Source organism: Amblyomma maculatum, chromosome 1 (assembly GCF_055883805.1).
Source record: "Amblyomma maculatum isolate TAMU_Amacu chromosome 1, ASM5588380v1, whole genome shotgun sequence".
Lineage (NCBI taxonomy): Eukaryota > Metazoa > Arthropoda > Arachnida > Ixodida > Ixodidae > Amblyomma > Amblyomma maculatum.
Window position 1 is genome coordinate 153580130 of NC_139344.1, and position 18087 is coordinate 153598216.

Below are 18087 nucleotides of genomic sequence, written 5' to 3' on the forward strand. Positions count from 1 at the left end.
CCATTAAAGGCTTCGTCCCCAAGAAAAGCCATTGTCCGCATTGTGAGCAAAAATTCTGGGCATGGCTCTGACAAGTGGTAGCTGGCAGACGACATGGTCATGCATGACTAGTCATTGAGTTGTGTGATGGCATGAGACGTGGCATGGCCGAATTGGCAGGCGCTGCCAACACAGGCTTCGCCTGTGACATGGAAAGGTGAAATCTGAATCCAGCCCTTCAGGACCCCTAGATCTTGAGTTAAGGCATTCGAGCCCTAGGCCACGAAGATATTTTTGTGTGGCTTGGTTAAAATGGTGCTTTAGATCTTTGCCGCGGTGGTTTTATAACGTGGTATCTTGCGACTATGTATGGGACAATGCGGCCACAAGTTAAAAGCTTCTGACGAGCGAGTGGCAAAGTGTGTCTACACAAAGGTCCACAAGGAAAACCGGCAACTGGCGCCATTAACGTTGTCATGCCATGACCTTAAAGGCAGAGTTTAACTCATTGCACATTCATGCCATGACCATCGAGGAATGCAATTTCCTTTTCTGACAGATTCACTGATGAAGTACCAATTAACGCATACAGCTGCATTCTTGAGAATCAAATGTGCCTCATATTTTTTTTAGTGCTTTCCTCTATATATATATGTTTATTCGCTCCAAATAAACTTCATTTGCAAGTTAGCGCTTTGCCCTGCGTCTCTTTCAAGTCACTGAGTAAACCCCACTAACTAGTCCAAGAAACAGCCCTGAGGAGTTATGTATTCATTTCCTTTTTTTTTTAAATAAATTTGTCTCGTTCATGCAGAGAATACAGAACTGTAATAAAAAAATTTGTTGAACGCTGCGACAGTTATAGTAATCACCTCTGAGTTCCAGAAATTTCAGAGTACAGAAGCGCAACATAAAAATAAACTGGAACAATTGGTTAGAAAAACTACCCTTGCAGCATCCTTCTTTGGCCGTGCCTTAAGCGCGGCTGCACAAGAGGAGGACAACAAAGAATGCACTGGGTCGGAGGCACCTGGTGCCACAGCTCAGTTTGGTTATGCCTTAAAATGTGTGGGAAGCTTATTTTTCCTTGCGGCCTAGAGCACCGCATCTACAACTGATTACCTAGGACTAGAGGATGACTGAAGCCGGCACCTGCTCTACAGAGCCGCCCTTACTCTTGCAGAACGTTTCATCGTTGCAACTTTGCCTTTCACCCTTCTGACCCCAGAACCCGCAAGTGTGGTTTCTCCAGACTGAGGCACAATTCGGCCCTCACCGCTAAAGGTGTGCGAGGGCTCGGTTTGGCCCAAAAGCTCGTACTTTGGCCGCTCAGAAGTCCTGTGTGCCTCAAGCTTGGAGGGGGGGGGGGGGGGGGGGGGGGGGGGGGGGCAGGCCAGACACACCAATCTCGAGTATTCACAACTTTTTTAAAGGCACGAATGTGGTTGTGGTGTGCTAGGAGTCACAATACAGCAGTTTTTTGCAGCATCCTTTCCACACAAGTGTCTGAATTCTCTATACAGATGTTATGCACCTTTACACTACACACCCCTGGCATGAACAGATCTTTGCTAGCTGTCAACGACCAAGCAATAGGGCTGCTTGTGGGCTATCAAATTTTTACTTTTGTCTCTTCCTCTTCGGCAGATGTTTAGGTATCAGTTTCCAGATTCGGGGTATGCTGTCAGCTCTTCCACGTCTGTGTTGTGCCAGGCCTCGACAAGCCTCAGTAGAAATGGGCCGTAACACCTAGTCAAAGCATCTGCGATCCACGGCCTTGTCGGTGCCATGAAAGGCACAGTGAGCAAGATAAGCTTACCGAGTACTTGGCCACAAAATCAACCCCTTGCTCAGAGGTGAAGTGAGGAAACCATGAACCCAAATCTCGCCTTTCTTGCAAAGAACACATAATTCATTGCAGCCACAAGTTACAACAGTGAAAAGAACTTCAGCGTTGCTGGATTCACAATTCAGGAGTGCCACAAATGTCTTAAGCATTCATCAATGACTAAATTGTTCTTGCATAATAACATTAAAAAAAAAAATTCTATGTTGTGCTGTGCCTCTATATATTCTACAAATTTCAATCTTAAATATGACAACTGAGCATTTCAAGGTCTTTCAAGGTCAACTCATTATTTGGAAATTATTTCTTTCTGTATCATTCTGGGCCAGACCAGGGCCGTAAGGGGCCATTAAAACGATATTTGCTCTAATATTCTAGTGAAAGAAATCCATAGAGATGGTCTTTGTGAGTATTCGAGTCAAATTTAAACACATTGCATGGAGACAATTGACAACTAATTTTTAAAAAGTGCTCCTGGTTAAAGCTCTCAACTGATTAGGGCGACACGTTCCCCCGCGCAAACCTTCCAAATGATGTCATCGGGGCTTGCTGGTTGTGCCCGCTCACTGGATGCTCCCAGGTGACCCGGGCGGAATGGAACGTGGTGGGGTGCCGTCTCAGCCTGTTTTCATTTTTTTTCTTCCGCTCCGGCGTGCGTCGGGTTAAGCGTGCAGAGGACGAGCGTCATTTTCAATCGCCAATATTTTCGGTATTACTGACACTAGCGTAAAAATTTGCGTGTTGCAAAGAGGACTGATAGGATACCTATATCTAGAGTGCGTTTTCTAGTTTTCGTAAATAGCTCTTCGTGGGCCCTTTAAGTCTGAACACGTTGCCATGCCAGACTCTGGTCTGTAACACAGATTCCAAGCTAGCTCGAACTCAGAATTTCCGCCCGTGCACATCCCTACTGACTGCATCACCTCACAAGGTGATTTAGTACAATCATGTCGTATCTGCGCTCTCTCCTGACATGATCAGTGACCTGTAGAATATTCTTAAAAACTCGTGGGAGATGCCCTCATCAGCACCTCAAGACCAAAGTACCCGAGAGAACTATGGCGTAAGAACGCTCTCACCTACAGCAGCTCCTTACTGGTGGACCTTGGTGACTGTCGCCTTTCACAACTGCTTCACCGGATTTGGCAGCTCCTCGGTGAGGACTCGCCACCCATGTTCTGCTGCTTCGAGAGCTCTTCTTCAGCTCTTGCTGATGCCCAAGCATCTGCATCTTGCTTTCCCAGCGGCCAGTGACACAACCATGGAGCTGACCAACCAGGTTCATGAGGTGGCCTTCCAGCTAGCCACAGCTGTCTCACCACTGGCAGACTCGGCAATTTCCTGCCTCGAGGCCTGTACTGATGATCGTACTACCTCAGTTGACACACTCAGGAGCCTGTCCCAAGAGAACATTCACTATATCCCAGTCACCACTTTCCATCGCGCACAAAGAGCCATAACTTAACACTGCTGGTATGACTGGCAATTCCTACATCCTGCCATGAAGTGCACGTCTCGTGGTTGGGAAAAACCCCTCAAGACCATTAGTGGCAACTCGTGGCTCCCCAATGCAGCCACCTTTTGTGGTTTGGTTTGTGGGGTTTAACGTCCCAAAGCAACTCAGGCTATGAGAGACGCCGTAGTGGAGGACTCCGAAAATTTCGACCACCTGGGGTTCTTTAACGTGCACTGACATCGCACAGCACACGGGCGCCTTGCTTTTCGCCTCGATCGAAAAGCGGCCGCCGAGGCCGGGAGTCGATACCGCGTCCTTGAGAACAGTAGTCGTGTGCCGTAACCACTGCGCCACCCCGGCGAGGTCCTTTTGTGGCAATTGACAAGACCTGTCATAATCCATTCCTTGTCAACAATGGTGCAGAGGTCAGTGTGATCCCTAAAAAAAAATGGATGAGGCTTAGCTTGGTTAAGCCTGGTCAGATGCGAAGCATATTGATTGCTAAACTCTGCTTTCCATGGTTACACTTGGCTAAACTTTTCTTTCCTTGGTTACACGTGCTTTTACGTTGCTCGTATCAGTGGAGCATCGTTGTCGCCGAGCTGCATGCCGAGCACGCTCCTTGACCAAACGTTCTTCCCGCTCTTCTGGGCTCTCTGCAGCACGCCGCAGCCTTCGCTTTTCATTCCACCGCTCGGCCGCACTCCCTGGAGGCATTGCCACCTTTTGTGAGGGTCTACTGGAGGCGAGCGCAATCGTCTCCCCTTTATATATAAACCTGCGCTATACCACGTGGTCCGCACAGCGTGCAACCGCAGCCGACGGCACGAGCCGGTCCCCGTTTCTCCTCTGTCGTGGCGTAAGCGTATCACGTGGTGTGACGTCACCATACCACGCGGTCCGCACGGCGTGCAACCGCAGCCGACGGTGCGAGCCGGTTCCCCGTCTCTCCTCTGTCGTGACGTCAGCGTATCACGTGGTGTGACGTCACCATGCCACGTGGTCCGCACGGCGTGCAAGCGCAGCCGACGACGCGAGCCGGTCCCCCGTCTCTCCTCTGTCGTGACGTCAGCGTCTCCTCTGTCGTGACGTTGCCCTCCTTGTCCCTTATCGCATACATCTGGTTTTTGCCTATGCCCAATTTCTTCTTTACCGCTTTAAGGCTTCCCCCGTTCTTTACAGCATGCTCAATTTTCTCCATGTTATACTTCCTTATATCGGCCACCTTGCGCTTATTGATTAGCTTTGATATCTCGGCCAATTCGATCTGGTCTGTTGGATTGGAAGCTTTCATACTCTGGCATTTCTTAATCAAATCTTTCGTCTCCTTAGACAGCTTACCGGTATCCTCTCTAACTATCCTACTGCCTACTTCTACCGTGCACTCAGTAATGATATCTCTGAAATTATTGTTCCTTGCTTCTAGGGTAATGTCGCCATCCTCGGTTAGAGCTGAATACCTATTCTGTAACGAAATCCTGAACTCTTCTGCCCTCCCCCTTACCGCTAAATTTGTGGGATTAGGGGTGCACAAAACACAGGATGAACTATGGGGGGGTGGGGGAAACTACCACCATTCCTGATCAGGGTTAACTTTTTCTGCAGAAGACTTGTGGCTGCTGTGCGGTTTTCATATACTATTAACAGCGTTTCTACATATTCTTTTTCTATGCCATGGTTATGTAATGCATGCATGATTGATGCTTAGACTGAATCAAATGCTTGTAATATAAGCAGGTTGTATGTAGGGGTTGCTTACCATATTTATACGATTATAGCACGAGTTACATTTTTAGTAATTGCATCACTGAAACAACACTTCATGCTATGTTCAGAAGCAATATCTGAATTTAACACTTTACTTTTTTTGCTGGTCATCAAGATAGCTTTACCACCAGGCAAGCCAGTTGCGAGGAGAAGGCAAATTTCTGGCAACTTCAAGGCTGTAAAATGAGGCAAGGTTAAAAAAAAGGTAACCATGGAGAAAGACCAGAAGGTGGAAGTGAAAAAGAAAATAATAAAAAGGTGTAGTTATTGAGGGTTAGAACTCTCCTGTTTAATATCATTAGATCATGGCCAATGGGCAAAACATGCAGGGAGCGATGGGGGATTCTAAGCAAGAGAAGAAAGCATGTAGTGCTTAGCAAATCGTGTCTAATCAAGAGGGGGGAAACGAGTGGGGGCATGTTCATGAACAGCGATAAGTAACTGAGTAGTGACAGTGAATAAACCACTCGGATACTTTTCTTTTGGATTTTTAAATGCAGTCTCCTTTATTGTCACATCCCCAGCTATGGTTGCCCTTAATGTTACGATTTCATGTTATAATCGTGAGCTTGTGTTGGAATCGTGACAGAATTTTTTTTCTTTTTATTCTTGACACAAACTCTTCCCTCGCATCATATATTCATTACGGAATTGTTTACCTGTAAATACGGTATATTCTGTGGTTCCTCTTTCATCTGATTGATGCCGTGAACATCGGCTGTGGTCAAGTGGTGTGCCTGAAATCCAGCCTGGCCTTTTTGTTCACTAAAGTCTAGGTTTCCTCTTAATCTATTGGTGATTACCTCATTGAATACATTTAAACCCAGTTATAACCTAAGACAGGTCTGCAGTTTTATTTCTTGGTTCTGTGAAATTTCTGCGTGAAGAAGAGTGGAAACCAAAATAAGGAGTACATATAAGTGAAATCACTGTGGGAATGTTTACAGCAAACCCCCATTTCTCGTAGTCATAAATTTGGGGAAAAAACATTTTGCAATTGCACTGATAGGGCAACTGTGGCAGCAGCCTCCACCATCTCTGCTGCAGTTCGTGCAACATGGTTATGAGAGGTGTGAGGAGGGTGGCCAGAGACACCTCGCCTGGGAAATTGTGCACTCATGCCACCACTGCTAGAGCTTGACTGGCCGTGAAGGCACCTGTGTCTTCACGTATGTTCCCGCTCTGTCTGCCCAGCACAGCCGCCCCAGGAAATACATACTTGCCACTCACATTGCTACTGCTTTCCTCCGTCCCCATTCCAACATGCGAGAGCTGTCATTGGAATCTTGCGAGCAGTTGCATGGTTGTGCTGTTTACCTTTAAATCTGTCAGTGAAGAACTTAGTGATAGATACTGATTGATAATGATAGTTAGTGACAGTGATGATAATGACAGATTACTATGATGTCATGGCCGAAACCTACACCATGATGACATCACATTCAGTCATGACGTTACCAGGCGACTCGAGCACATGTGAAGGTTAACCCGATCCAGTCGTCAGTGCAGCGCCTTTCATTTGGCGTTTGCTCAAACGCCACGTGACACAGCATACAAAAGCAGACGCAGTACAGCAAGCATCAGCAGCATTTCAAATTGGTTTACAGGAAAGAAAAGGCGTAGTATCTCACACTTCTCCGCGAATACCTGAATCGAGCCGTAAGGAAAACGAGGAAGGAGGTGCCATAGTGGAGGGCATCAGACCACCTGCAATAAAGGCTTTCACCTCATTGCTCTTTGGTGGTCCGAAGTGCCCCTAGAGTTTTTACTTTTTGCTCGTATGAGCATTCAGTTCAGTGCTGCATAGTGTGATGTTAAAAAGCACGAGTACCAGGGACCGATGCATTTGTCACCTGCAGTCGCCCATTGCGACCTTAACTGTTCCTTTTATGTTATTTTGTGTTTATCATGACACATTCATGTGTTACCCCTCCGGGGTGGCGCAGTGGTTAGGGCACTTCCTAAGGATGCGGGATCGAATCCTGGCTTCGGCGACCGCTTTTCGATGGAGGAGAAAAGCAAGGCGACCGTGTGTTGTGGAATGTCAGTGCACGTTAAAGAACCCCAGGTGGTCGAAATTTCCGGAGTCCTCCACTACAGCGTCTCTCATAGCCTGAGTCGCTTTGGGACATTAAACCCCACAAACCATTCATGTGGTTCTGCCAGATATACAGTAACTTGGCACTAGCTAACAGAAAGTCACTGTAGAGAGTAGTGATGTGGTACTAGCTGGTATATGGTAAATGGTATTATATTGCGCAGGGCCACTCTAGCATTTTTTTTTTTTTTTCCTGGAAGCTTAAATGGAATTCTTTTTGACTCGGGCAGAAAAGTTTCGCAAATTGAACGCCCATGCTCTTCTCCAGCGTTGCTCTGTGCCTGCACTTCACTGCAGTGCAGGCTTGAGCCAGCGGCAAACGTATACATAACCAGCGCTGCCAGCTTTGGCGAATTAGTCTGCTCGAGGTTGTGGTTACAAAAAATAAAAATAAGCATCAAGATACCCCGCATGCTCACTTGAGATGCAGACTAAAGGTCGTTGTTAAATGCTTCAGTTGTAAATTTGTAGCCTCACATTGACTCCTCTCAGTGGTAAATGAAGCGCGAGTAAAATAATGGAATCGTGAATGGGGCGAGATTTATTGGAGCGAAGCTATATCATAGATATTTTCACTTCTCAGATGCATTAACTTCTAAATACTAGCAATCCCAATTTCAATTGCTTACCTAAGCTCTTACAGGTTGGTGTTCTAGCGCTAGCGTTAGTTATTCCGTTCGTTTGTTTTTTGTTCTTTGACACTGATATGTACTTTGTTTGTGAGCAAGATCTTTTACCCTTTTATAATCTCACCGCGTCTCGTTTGGAGACCTACTCTCAGGTCAACTTGTTATCACGAGGATTTCATGAAGACCGTGACAAATATGAGCGGTGGTCGCTTTCCTACACTTAGATTTCATTGTCGTGAAACGTTTATGTAAGTAATCGTGAATTAACAAAGCCTGGCTTTCTATGCAGCACAGCTTCACTCATTATGCCCTTAGTGAAATGCCTCAAGCCATGTGATTCTATCCATGTGCTTGCCGAATTCACTTGAAGGCCCTTGTTCACAAACGTGCCCGAAGAAATAAGCCCTAGAATGCGTTTACATGACGCGCGACGAAAGACTAGGCTAACGACGACGGAGGCAGAACGATGCTATGATAAGGTGGTTAAAGATGCCGTAACATTTCAGTTAACGTAAAACTTGACAGTAGAAATCCATGTCAAGTAAAGTTGGCTGAACAGTTATGGTGTCCATTTTTCTGCCTTATCCGAGCATCGTTCTGCCTCCGTCGTTGTTGGCCTTGTTTTTCGTTCATAGGTAAAAAGACAAATTCCCCGCCAAAAGCACGTTTCTGTGACGTCACGAGCAACGTCGCGTGTTTGTTTTGCCTCACAGTTCGCAGGGGGCGCCGGGAAACTAAAGCCTCGCTCTGAGTCGACACGCAGGCTTCTATGGGAGTTACGCTACCATTTGTTCTACCATGATATACATGCGTTGGTAATGCACAGCTGCAAAAAAACTGACTTTTTCTCCAAAATAAAGCTATTGGAATACTGTAAACGAAATAAACTCGAGCCAAAAAAAAGTTTGTACAACGGAGTATACCCAAACAGTTACAAACGCAATGACTCCCTCATTTCATCAGAGCTCTGTGTGCAACGATGTTTCCAAAAGTTGCAGAACACTCGCAGTCTACTTATTTTTTAGTAAGGAAACGAGCCCAATAAGTTTACTGAAATATCGTTTCTACTTCAAGTTTGCTATTAATTTCAAAGCATAATTAATGAACAGTTTCCTAGCTGCTGTACTGTGTCGAGAATGGTTCAGAAGAATGAGCTTGCTCATTTAACGCACGCTTTTTTTTTTTTTTTTTGACAGTTATGCTGCGCACGCATGTTTAAGTTATTATTCCTGTCTTGAAGTTTCCTGAGCAGCAGAGGACACAAATCTGTTGAGTTCACCGGTTTATGTGTGCACAGAGCGCGGCTTCATGAGTACGCGGTATGCGCTAGAAAGAGTGCCACGCATCGTCTGCTAGCGCTGCTCCTGGACCCCTCGAGAGGGCGCTCGTGTCACCACTAGCAGTGTTGTTGCTGTTTATTGTACGTTAGAATATCAGACTTCCCTGGCACATATTTTAAAAGGGTGCCAGGGATAGTTTAAATGCTTAACTGAAATGCCAAGAGGTAAATGGGATACTGTAGTGGAGAATTCAAGCCATGCTTTTGGAATTACTGAAGCTCTGCCTTCTTTAATGTCTACACGAATGACTGTACTGTGAAGCTACTTCATGTAAAAGATGAACACAAACTAAACTAAGACATGTGATACAGAGCCTGGCCTTTGCCAGAGCAGGTGTAGTTTTTGTATTTAAAATGTGCTTAGTATGTGTGTGACTACACGCTCAGACAGTGCCTAACATGGTACCTCGTCTTGCCAATAGTAGTTGCCTTTAGTGTTGTTTAGGCAAAACAAGCAGTGTAGAATGTCAGTGTTGTTTGAAGTTTCATGTATGTTAGCACAGTCTAAATATAACTTATGAACAGCTACAAGAATGACATTTTTTGGCCACTCTTACTGTTAGTGCAGCGCAGTGCACCAAGCTGTCTGTACAGAGCGAAAGACTCAAGGAAATGGCTGGTCTGAAGTTACGATTGCTCTAGATGCTCTACATGCAATTGCGATTGCTCTATATGCAAAAAGGGTTTGTTGTGGTTGCGGGCACTAAGACCATAAATTCTGGTTAATATTTCATTTAAGATATTTTCTCTTCCATTCCCAACTGCAACATGGTTGCTGTACACAAGAGAGATTAATAAGAGAGATTCATATTTTGGTACATCATGTACTACATCACTTACAGCAAGTCATTTTTCTCTGCTGTTGTCATTGTGGCCTCACTGATTCACATTGTTTTTGAATGTTCACCATAAATTATCTTGCTTTCAATAGAGCAGTCTAGGCTATCTCTGTGGTGCGTGCTGTCTTCATAGTGGCTCATTTATAGATTTAGCTGAAGAAGCTCCAGGCTGTCAAAATTTCTCCAGAACCCTATGCTATGACATCTCTCAGCCTTTTTGCAGCTTTGGATCATTATAGTGAGAATACAAGCTGAATATGTGACCTTGAGTTTTGCATAAAGAGGCTTCAGACTGCACCATAAAAGTGCAAACCTCTCTTGTTTGTTTGCTGTAGTGAAGTTGCAGAACTTCAGTCAGTCATTAAATCTAAAACTGCATAATGAAGATAACTGCACGAAAGATGTGTTAAAAGGGGACAACATGACCATTATGCACTGTTATACTTGTATTGTAAAACCATTTAAACATTACTGAATGTTCAAGAAATGGTTTGTTGACATCTTGAGCATTTGCTGTCCTTGGAGGGTGTTTTATGTTTAATAGACATGCCATTTTATTTATATATATATTTTTTGCTACAGTTGATGCAGTGCTATGTTTATTTCATTTATTTCTCTTGTGTTTCTCAAGTGGCCTTGTAACTTCTTTTTAACTTTATGTATTTGCTGATGAAGCGTGCATATATATATTTTTTTCTTTTTCAAATTTTACAGTGTCATTCTACAAACGGGCTCAGATTCTTGTTGCTGATCTCTGGAACTGCTTTAATGGCCAAGGCTTGGGTGAATTCAAGGACACAGACACGATTACAGCATTTGCAGACTACCGTGTGCCTCAAGTGCTTGCCTACTTTGGAGCTTTATGTTACTCTCCACGTCTGATGACCTTGCTCGCTAAAGGTGAATTTAATGATTACTTAGGCCCCTTTCAATAAAGTACTATTGAGAATGTGCTTGAAGCATAGCTTGCACATTGTATTTTACCATTTTGCTTGAGCCTTGAACCCATTTCCTGTGACGAAAGGGCAGTCACCCTCACTATTGGTACATGAACTGAAGTTCCTACGATGAAACAAGTGGCAGTAGTGACTTTGCATGGGTGCTTTTGGCAGATGCTCTAAAACTTGCTGAGCCCTCCCACGGTTTTATTTGACATGTGACATGACCCATCAATGACCCACAGTGCAGTGAATGGGTTAAAAGCATACATAAAATTTCATCTTGAGATCTCTAGATACACACTACTTCTGAAAGTTCCAAGTCCTATATTTGAGCACCAGAGTGAGTCCTCTTGTATGTTTGTCCCTCAGTTGCTCCACAGTTCTAGTATGATTTATAAAAGTGTGAAGACTTCTTCCATAAAAAGTGCCTCAATCAGGGAAGGTCTGCTTGTTTTGATGGCTGTGAAAATGGTGAAAAACTGAAATTTTCATGCATGAAATGTACAGAGATTAAAGGTCGAAATTCAGAAATGCTAATTGAGTAGAGTTCACTAAGAAAAAATTTAATTTACCTTTGCAATTTGATTTCACTATTGCAAGTCTATTTTAACAACAATCTTAATTTCGTGTTCAATAATAGTGAGAGGAAAAAGTGCAGTGCCTACACAAATGCTAAAGCTCAGTAATGGGTTTATACATAAAGACATGTTGTGCTGTAACACACACACTCTGATTAATTTGTATCTTCCTTGATACCATTGAAACATGAAATAATGTTGTACGCAACAATCAGAAAAGTGCGCAAAGACTAAACTGCTTTGCCTGCCAATTGCACAGGCGTTTATCATTTAAGAGCGAATGGTAAATGAAAGGGAATGACAAGAGCAGAAGACCATTCGAGGTTCATGAACGACCTTAAGAGCCTGTGCTTGGGTTATGATTTTGAAGTTGTTGTGCATGACAGCTTCACACAGGTCAGCTAGTCAACATGCGAAAAAAAGTTGAGAACTAGTAATTGCCAGCAATGAACTGTTTTCATTGAGTGCAGTAAGCCGAATTCTTGAGGGGTGTCATAGTATATCATCCGTTTTCACATATTTTCTCACTTGCCCAAGTTTCGTTCTCAATAACATATTTGCAACCTTGGAGCACCCATGTTGCCGTATGGCCAGACTTATTGTTCCCCTTCAAAAAGTGGTAGGCTAGACATTGCTATTAGATAAGGAAGCATAATAGTGTATGACGTAATTTCCTGCAGGAAATATTTTGCGAAATGGAAGCACAGAAGAAATAGAGATCCGTGGGGGCAACAATTCATGCTTGTGAGGTAAACTGTATTTTTTCCTTTTATCCTTTTAGCTTTTATTGATAAAGTGACCTTGTGATAAAGCCTCGAGCTTTGTGTAGTGGAAAATTTTATTTTTCGCAGACTGAAAACGAGAAATTCATGAGATTTTGCGGGAGACATAAATTGTTCAAAATTAACCCTGTCTGTATTCAGAACCGTGAATGTGATTTGTTTTTTCATGAGCTCTTAGTGTAGCTAAAGTGACCCACGCCAGTCTCAAAAGCTGCCAGGAAAACCCAGCTTTTCAATGAACTTTGAGTAAGGCGTGTGGTATACAAGTGCAAAGAGAAAGTTACTGTGAATGTAGCGAGAAGGCAGTATGGGTTTTTGAGATAGGGAAGGCACTGACAGGGTTGAGGGAAGTAGAGAAAGCAAAAAAATGGCAAAATGATGCAGGACTGGGCAGTTCTAAACACCAGGCAACAATCATGCACTGCTTCTAACCATTCGATGTTCTTAATGTGATTCCACATTCCAAGAAAAACACAGTAGCATCCTGCATCTGCCAGAACTATTAAGTGACATGGCTGAGTTTGCAGGTGCTCAGGCAAGAAGTTCTGCGAGGTTTTATCATCCATGGGGTTGCAACTGCTGCCAAACATTATGAAGTGCCTTTAGAAAAGCACTTTCACCCTGAGGAAAAAGAAAGTGTCAAGCAGAATCGAACTGCTATCCTTTTGTGCACAAGCCGGAGCACGCTACCTATACACTGAGGAGTGAAAAGTGTTCGTTTAGTGCAATAGTTTAGAGGTCTTATATGACCATCTTATACCTACTGTAGAGTGGACAGCTGCCATACATTAGCATTACTAAGCAGTTCCTCTAAGTAGTACTAATCTTACGATTGATAAATAATTAACACTGCTAATTAGTGAACAAATAAGACCATTACTTAGCAGCAGTGCATACTTTCCATGCGGCAGTGCTTTCACTTCAACTGTTAAGGATAGTTAAGCGTCTTGTAAGTTTTTGCGTCGGCAGTATTGTTTGCCAATTTGCGTTCAGTCTATATTTGAAGGCTGAACACACATGCACATTTGCACATGCACCATACAGCCATGGAGAAGCACTCGTATTATGAAGGCCCTGTCTTTAATATCAGGTGTGGAGAGGTGTTCAGCAAGTTTCGTCTCCTGGTCTATAACATTTTTTAGTAAATGGTGGAATTGAAAAGTGTTACGTTAAGATGAAAGCTTGAAATGTTTCCTTTATTATGAGCACATTGCTTTTAGATAATTCATCCCCACCAACGACATAACTCCACCATTGGTGTCCTATTTTCTGCGTGCCATTAAAGAGGAAGGTCAGTTTCTGTTTTGCCTCACTTACTGGACAACCAAGGCCATTGCACTTCTGGCTCTGCGAGTGTTGTCTTCAAAAGGTTCCCTCATTCTTCTATGATGACACGCAGAGATACTGTGCTCATGGGCGAAGTACACTGCTGCTGGTGTAGGCTATGTTGTCAAGTGACGTGAATCTGAGGAAAGCATTGCAAACATTTGAATGCAGATTACTTGTGTTCTTGATTCTTATTTCTGCTGCTGCTCAATTCATGGTGCTTTCCTGTTTTTCTTATAACCTGAGTGATAGTGTGTTGTGAGCATTGCGAGAACCCCTGATTTTGAGGTGAAGTTTTGTAACACACCAACAGAGGGCAGCATAGGGCTGCACGCAGAGTTCTAGAAGCACTAGAAGCTGGATTACCTTTGTCATTTAGTTTGTAAAAAGGCATCATCCTATGTGCATCGGGAGCTGTGCAACTGTTGCTATTGGCCTGGAGATGAGCAGAGTCACCACCTTGCGGCGTAGCGGTGAACCCTACGCAGTGTGTGATTTATGTGTGTGTGTGCAGCATGTACAAGTGTTTTTTTATTGTTTCCTGGTTCCGGTGCACTTTTGCTTACATGTCTGCCTCTTACAAAAAAAATGTGAACAGGTTATCATCCCACGCCCCATTAAAGAAAAATACTTGTCTATATCGATTATGTCATACTGGATAAGGGCATCATCAGTTGATCTTCGGCGCTTGAGATCCTTTTACGTGCAGGACGAGGTGATGCTGTCGTTAGGCACCGTGAAACCAAAAAAATACCACAGCTACTGAAGCATGCAACCGCAGACTGCTGTATAGCAGAATGCAGTTTGAACAGGCCACTCTGCCTTTTCATCGCAGTGCTTCAATGGTAGGTCGCTCAGCTGCTTAATTCGAGAACGGGGAGGGGGCGGGGTTCAATCTTGGCCGTTTCGCAAGGCGCTCCTCTGATATGGGATTTGACTGCACATTAAACAACCCTAAGTGGTCAATGACACCGAAGCCCGCCAATACATCATCCATCATAACCGATGTCACTTCGGCGCATTACACCCCATATGCTTTTTTTTTTTTTTTTTGCTGATGAAGGCTTCTGCACATCCATGACAGGACAGTGATCAAATTTTGCTTTATGAAACGCTCGAACTTTCAAAAACATATATTTCTAAACAACTAGCACAGGACCGGGTTAATTACGGGAGAGGCCTTCGCCCTGCAGTGGATATAGTCGGGCTGATGATGACAAAAATATCAGGCAAAGTCTATGCTTCTGACAAGGGGAGTAAAATGGCTTCATACAGGCTTAACTATTAGTTTGGGAATAAATACATCTTTACAGTCGCATGATAGGTTGAACTTCATTTCTTTCGGGAGAGTTTTATATTCGGCACCTGTTTTGCAAGCAACCCCAATATTTTGCTTCGCGTAAGATTGAGTCACTGCTCGATAATTCTCGTGACAAAGAAATCTTCAGACTCTAAATTCCTTGCCATAACATGACAGTGCCATGCACAGTTTTTTTACAATGTCTTCACAGCGACTGATTCATAGCTTTGTAAAAAAAAATCATTATACTACTAATTTACCAATATTTGAAGCATCAGAAATCCCTTATATTCCTCGAGATTTCCTGCAGAGTGCCGGTACAGTTATGCCTGGTTGCTTAGCCAGAGTTGATGTGCACTAAGTCAACGGCAACCTACTGGGCAGGAAGCTGTCAGTGCTCTATTTGACCAGCTTAATCCTAGAGTCAAGATGAACCAGGCTGTGTCGCAATTCATTCAAAAGTACTGGAGGTCAGAGCACGAATCTAGCATCTGCATGGGCTTGACACTAAATATGCCTGTCTGACACTCGTATAAGACATGTGCACACTGTTGAAAAGGCGATAAGAAACGCGAAGCTGTCATTAGGCAAGGGGTACACAAGTCGAAATCAATAAGAAGAAATGGGCATGGGTAGGACATGTAGTGCGAAGAGAGGATAACAGATGGTCGCTTAGGTAGCAAACTGGTAACAACTAGCACAGGACCGGGTTAATTATGGGAGAGGCCTTCGCCCTGCAGTGGATATAGTCGGGCTGATGATGACAAAAATATCAGGCCCATGAGTGCGATACAAAGCAAAAAGCATGCAAACCAATGCCAGTAAATCTAAAGGACGGGTGGTTGCGTGCCTTGTTTTCCTAAAATCCGCACTCCTTTTACGAGCATGGGCGAGCGCTGCTGGCTGCCGACCCACACTATCAAATGCTTGATGGGCTTCAAGAAGCCTTCACTTACACATGCTGGGAGCATTTTATTGCTATGCAAAGGATTATTTTGAAGGTGTTAGTGTGTAAACAGATAAAGCATTTTCATCATGTGTTACTTCAGTGCCTGCAAAAAGGGGCTGTGAGAGAACTCTAATGAACATTATGATGATGGGCCATATTGTCTCGAAGTGGTGATGGCAGTGTATCAGACATGAAAACCATTTATTAGGGCTGTTTTATGTTCATAAAGTACTCTATAGAACAACTCGGTGGTGGCAACAGCAAGTTCACTTGGTGATTGTCACTGGTTAGAATTCTGTTTTTATTAAATATCTGACTGTTGCAAAAGTTCATTGCTGTTCATGTGTTTCTTATGCCGAATTTCAATTTGCATGTGCTTTCTAAGTCGTGCATGCATCAAAACTGTATCCTTTTTGCAGAAAAATTATCCATGCTCAGGAAGTTTGGAAATCAATTCTGATTTTTTGCAGCTGATCCGAGAAAAGCCGAAGGAACGAAAGCTGTCTTTTGGAGAAATCAATTCTGTGCTTTGGGACTACCGCAGACATGCTGATGATGTTGACAAGCATGTCCCTTTCCACCGCGTTCCACTACGTGCAACATTGATGTGCCAACCATACTTCTTGCGTCTCTTTTGGTATTGTACAGCAGTTCCCTATGTCCTGTTTATTCTGGAGGCATGTTGAGAAGCTCAAATATATAATTTCATCACTATGAGGGCATAATGATGGTCATGTAGGCCAGTTTCATATAGTCATTTCCTCTTTTATGCAAATTAACATAAACCTCATTTGAGCATTATGAAATCTGAATTCTCTTCATATTTAGGACAAGGTGTTCTTACATGCCATGTTAGCAAAGAGGCCAAAATTCCATCCTTGCATGTACTATGTTTTTGCAAATAACCTTTCAATTATGCATATGTAATTGCCTTAATTCCAAGGAAACCAGTCTAGATGGGTCGAGTCACTTGGTTTTCGGTCACTTGGTAATAAAAATTTTTCCTTCTATTTATATACCTGTTTCTAGAAGATCATTTCCAGCCTTCCAGCCTTCGGTGAACATGATGAAAAACGAGGACCGTCCGTGGAGAGATTGAGGAGCAAAAGATGGCAACGATTCTGAGAAAAGGCACCTGTGGCGGGGAGCAAAGAGCAGGATAATCTTCTATCCTTGCATGGCGTTAAACCATTGTATTCTTGATGCCTCTCTAAGCAGTCAACTGTCAGCACATTTCTGAGTTTACGAATAAAGGGGAAAACAGGTTTGAAAACAGGTCTTGCCGAGACGCTTCCAAAGGAATCTGCGAAATTTCACACATCAGCCTTATCTTTTGGCGCTCCGCCTACTATTGTGGCTGCCCATGACACAATGCTACTTACTCGATCGACGCATGTGCACTGGAAGCTAGCGGAGCGTCTGCTCCGGCGACGCCCCATCATTTCACATTTCGCCACCATGCCAGGAATGTGGCGATGCCATCGTGTCCTCCTCGATCTCCCTCATGTGCAGCATTGACACTTCGCATAATTGTGCACGGCGCGACGCGGGGGCGGCAGGATCGCAGGGCCACGACGTTGCTGAGGGTAGTTGTGACGTCACACCCGCCGGGTCAGAGGCCACCCGCCGGCTCAGTCTGGAGCGCGCTGCCTCTGACCCGGCGGCCGCTCAGAAAACGTCAAAAATACAGCCATCCGCTCCAAAATAACCTGAATTGTGGTGTTTTCTCAATATTTTTGGATATTTGTTCAGTATACCAAGTTTCCGTGTAATGTACAGCGGGATCCTTCATGGAATGTAAGGCAGCAGGTGTGACGTCAGCGCCTGGAAATGGGCATGCATACGACACAGTACTGCTCTGCGCCGTCTGCGCAAAGACACTTCTTTGCTTTTTAGTTTGCTTGTTTGTTTGCGGCATTAGACAAAAGCACCGCGGGTCACCGTAAGTTTTGCACGCTCCTGGGTGTTTGAGCCAGCGGCAAGCATCGGCACAAATTTCAGAACAGACAGCGTCACGGCATCTCCATCGCTCGACTGTGGCACCTATCTCTCGCGCTGAAGCTGTGGCCTGCAGCTGGCAATTCTATCCTTCTGTGCCCAAACTACTGGCAGTGCTAGACATTGGACCAAGCTATTAAATCCACATTTCATATACTCCGTTTCATACATCGGGTGCAACACAGCGAAAGCTACGAAAGTAGTCCGGAAGAAAAAAAAAGGAGACATCACTACGGGCTGGACATCATCTCAGTGCGAAT

At 44.2% G+C, this 18087-nt stretch overlaps 1 long non-coding RNA gene across 8 annotated transcripts in view; it reads left to right on the forward strand.

Moving 5' to 3' along the window:
* LOC146204649 (uncharacterized) overlaps positions 1 to 17102 on the forward strand; it is a 44282-nt gene extending 27180 nt beyond the window's left edge. For 7 of the 8 annotated variants that reach the window (XR_014703981.1, XR_014703979.1, XR_014703980.1 and 4 more), the window contains 4 exons: positions 10668 to 10853; positions 12153 to 12221; positions 16300 to 16466; positions 16859 to 17102. This is a non-coding gene — a long non-coding RNA (uncharacterized LOC146204649). The remainder of the gene's footprint in view (positions 1 to 10667; positions 10854 to 12152; positions 12222 to 16299; positions 16467 to 16858) is intronic. The other variant, XR_014703986.1, reaches the window with a different exon arrangement.
* The last annotated feature ends 985 nt before the right edge of the window (positions 17103 to 18087 follow it).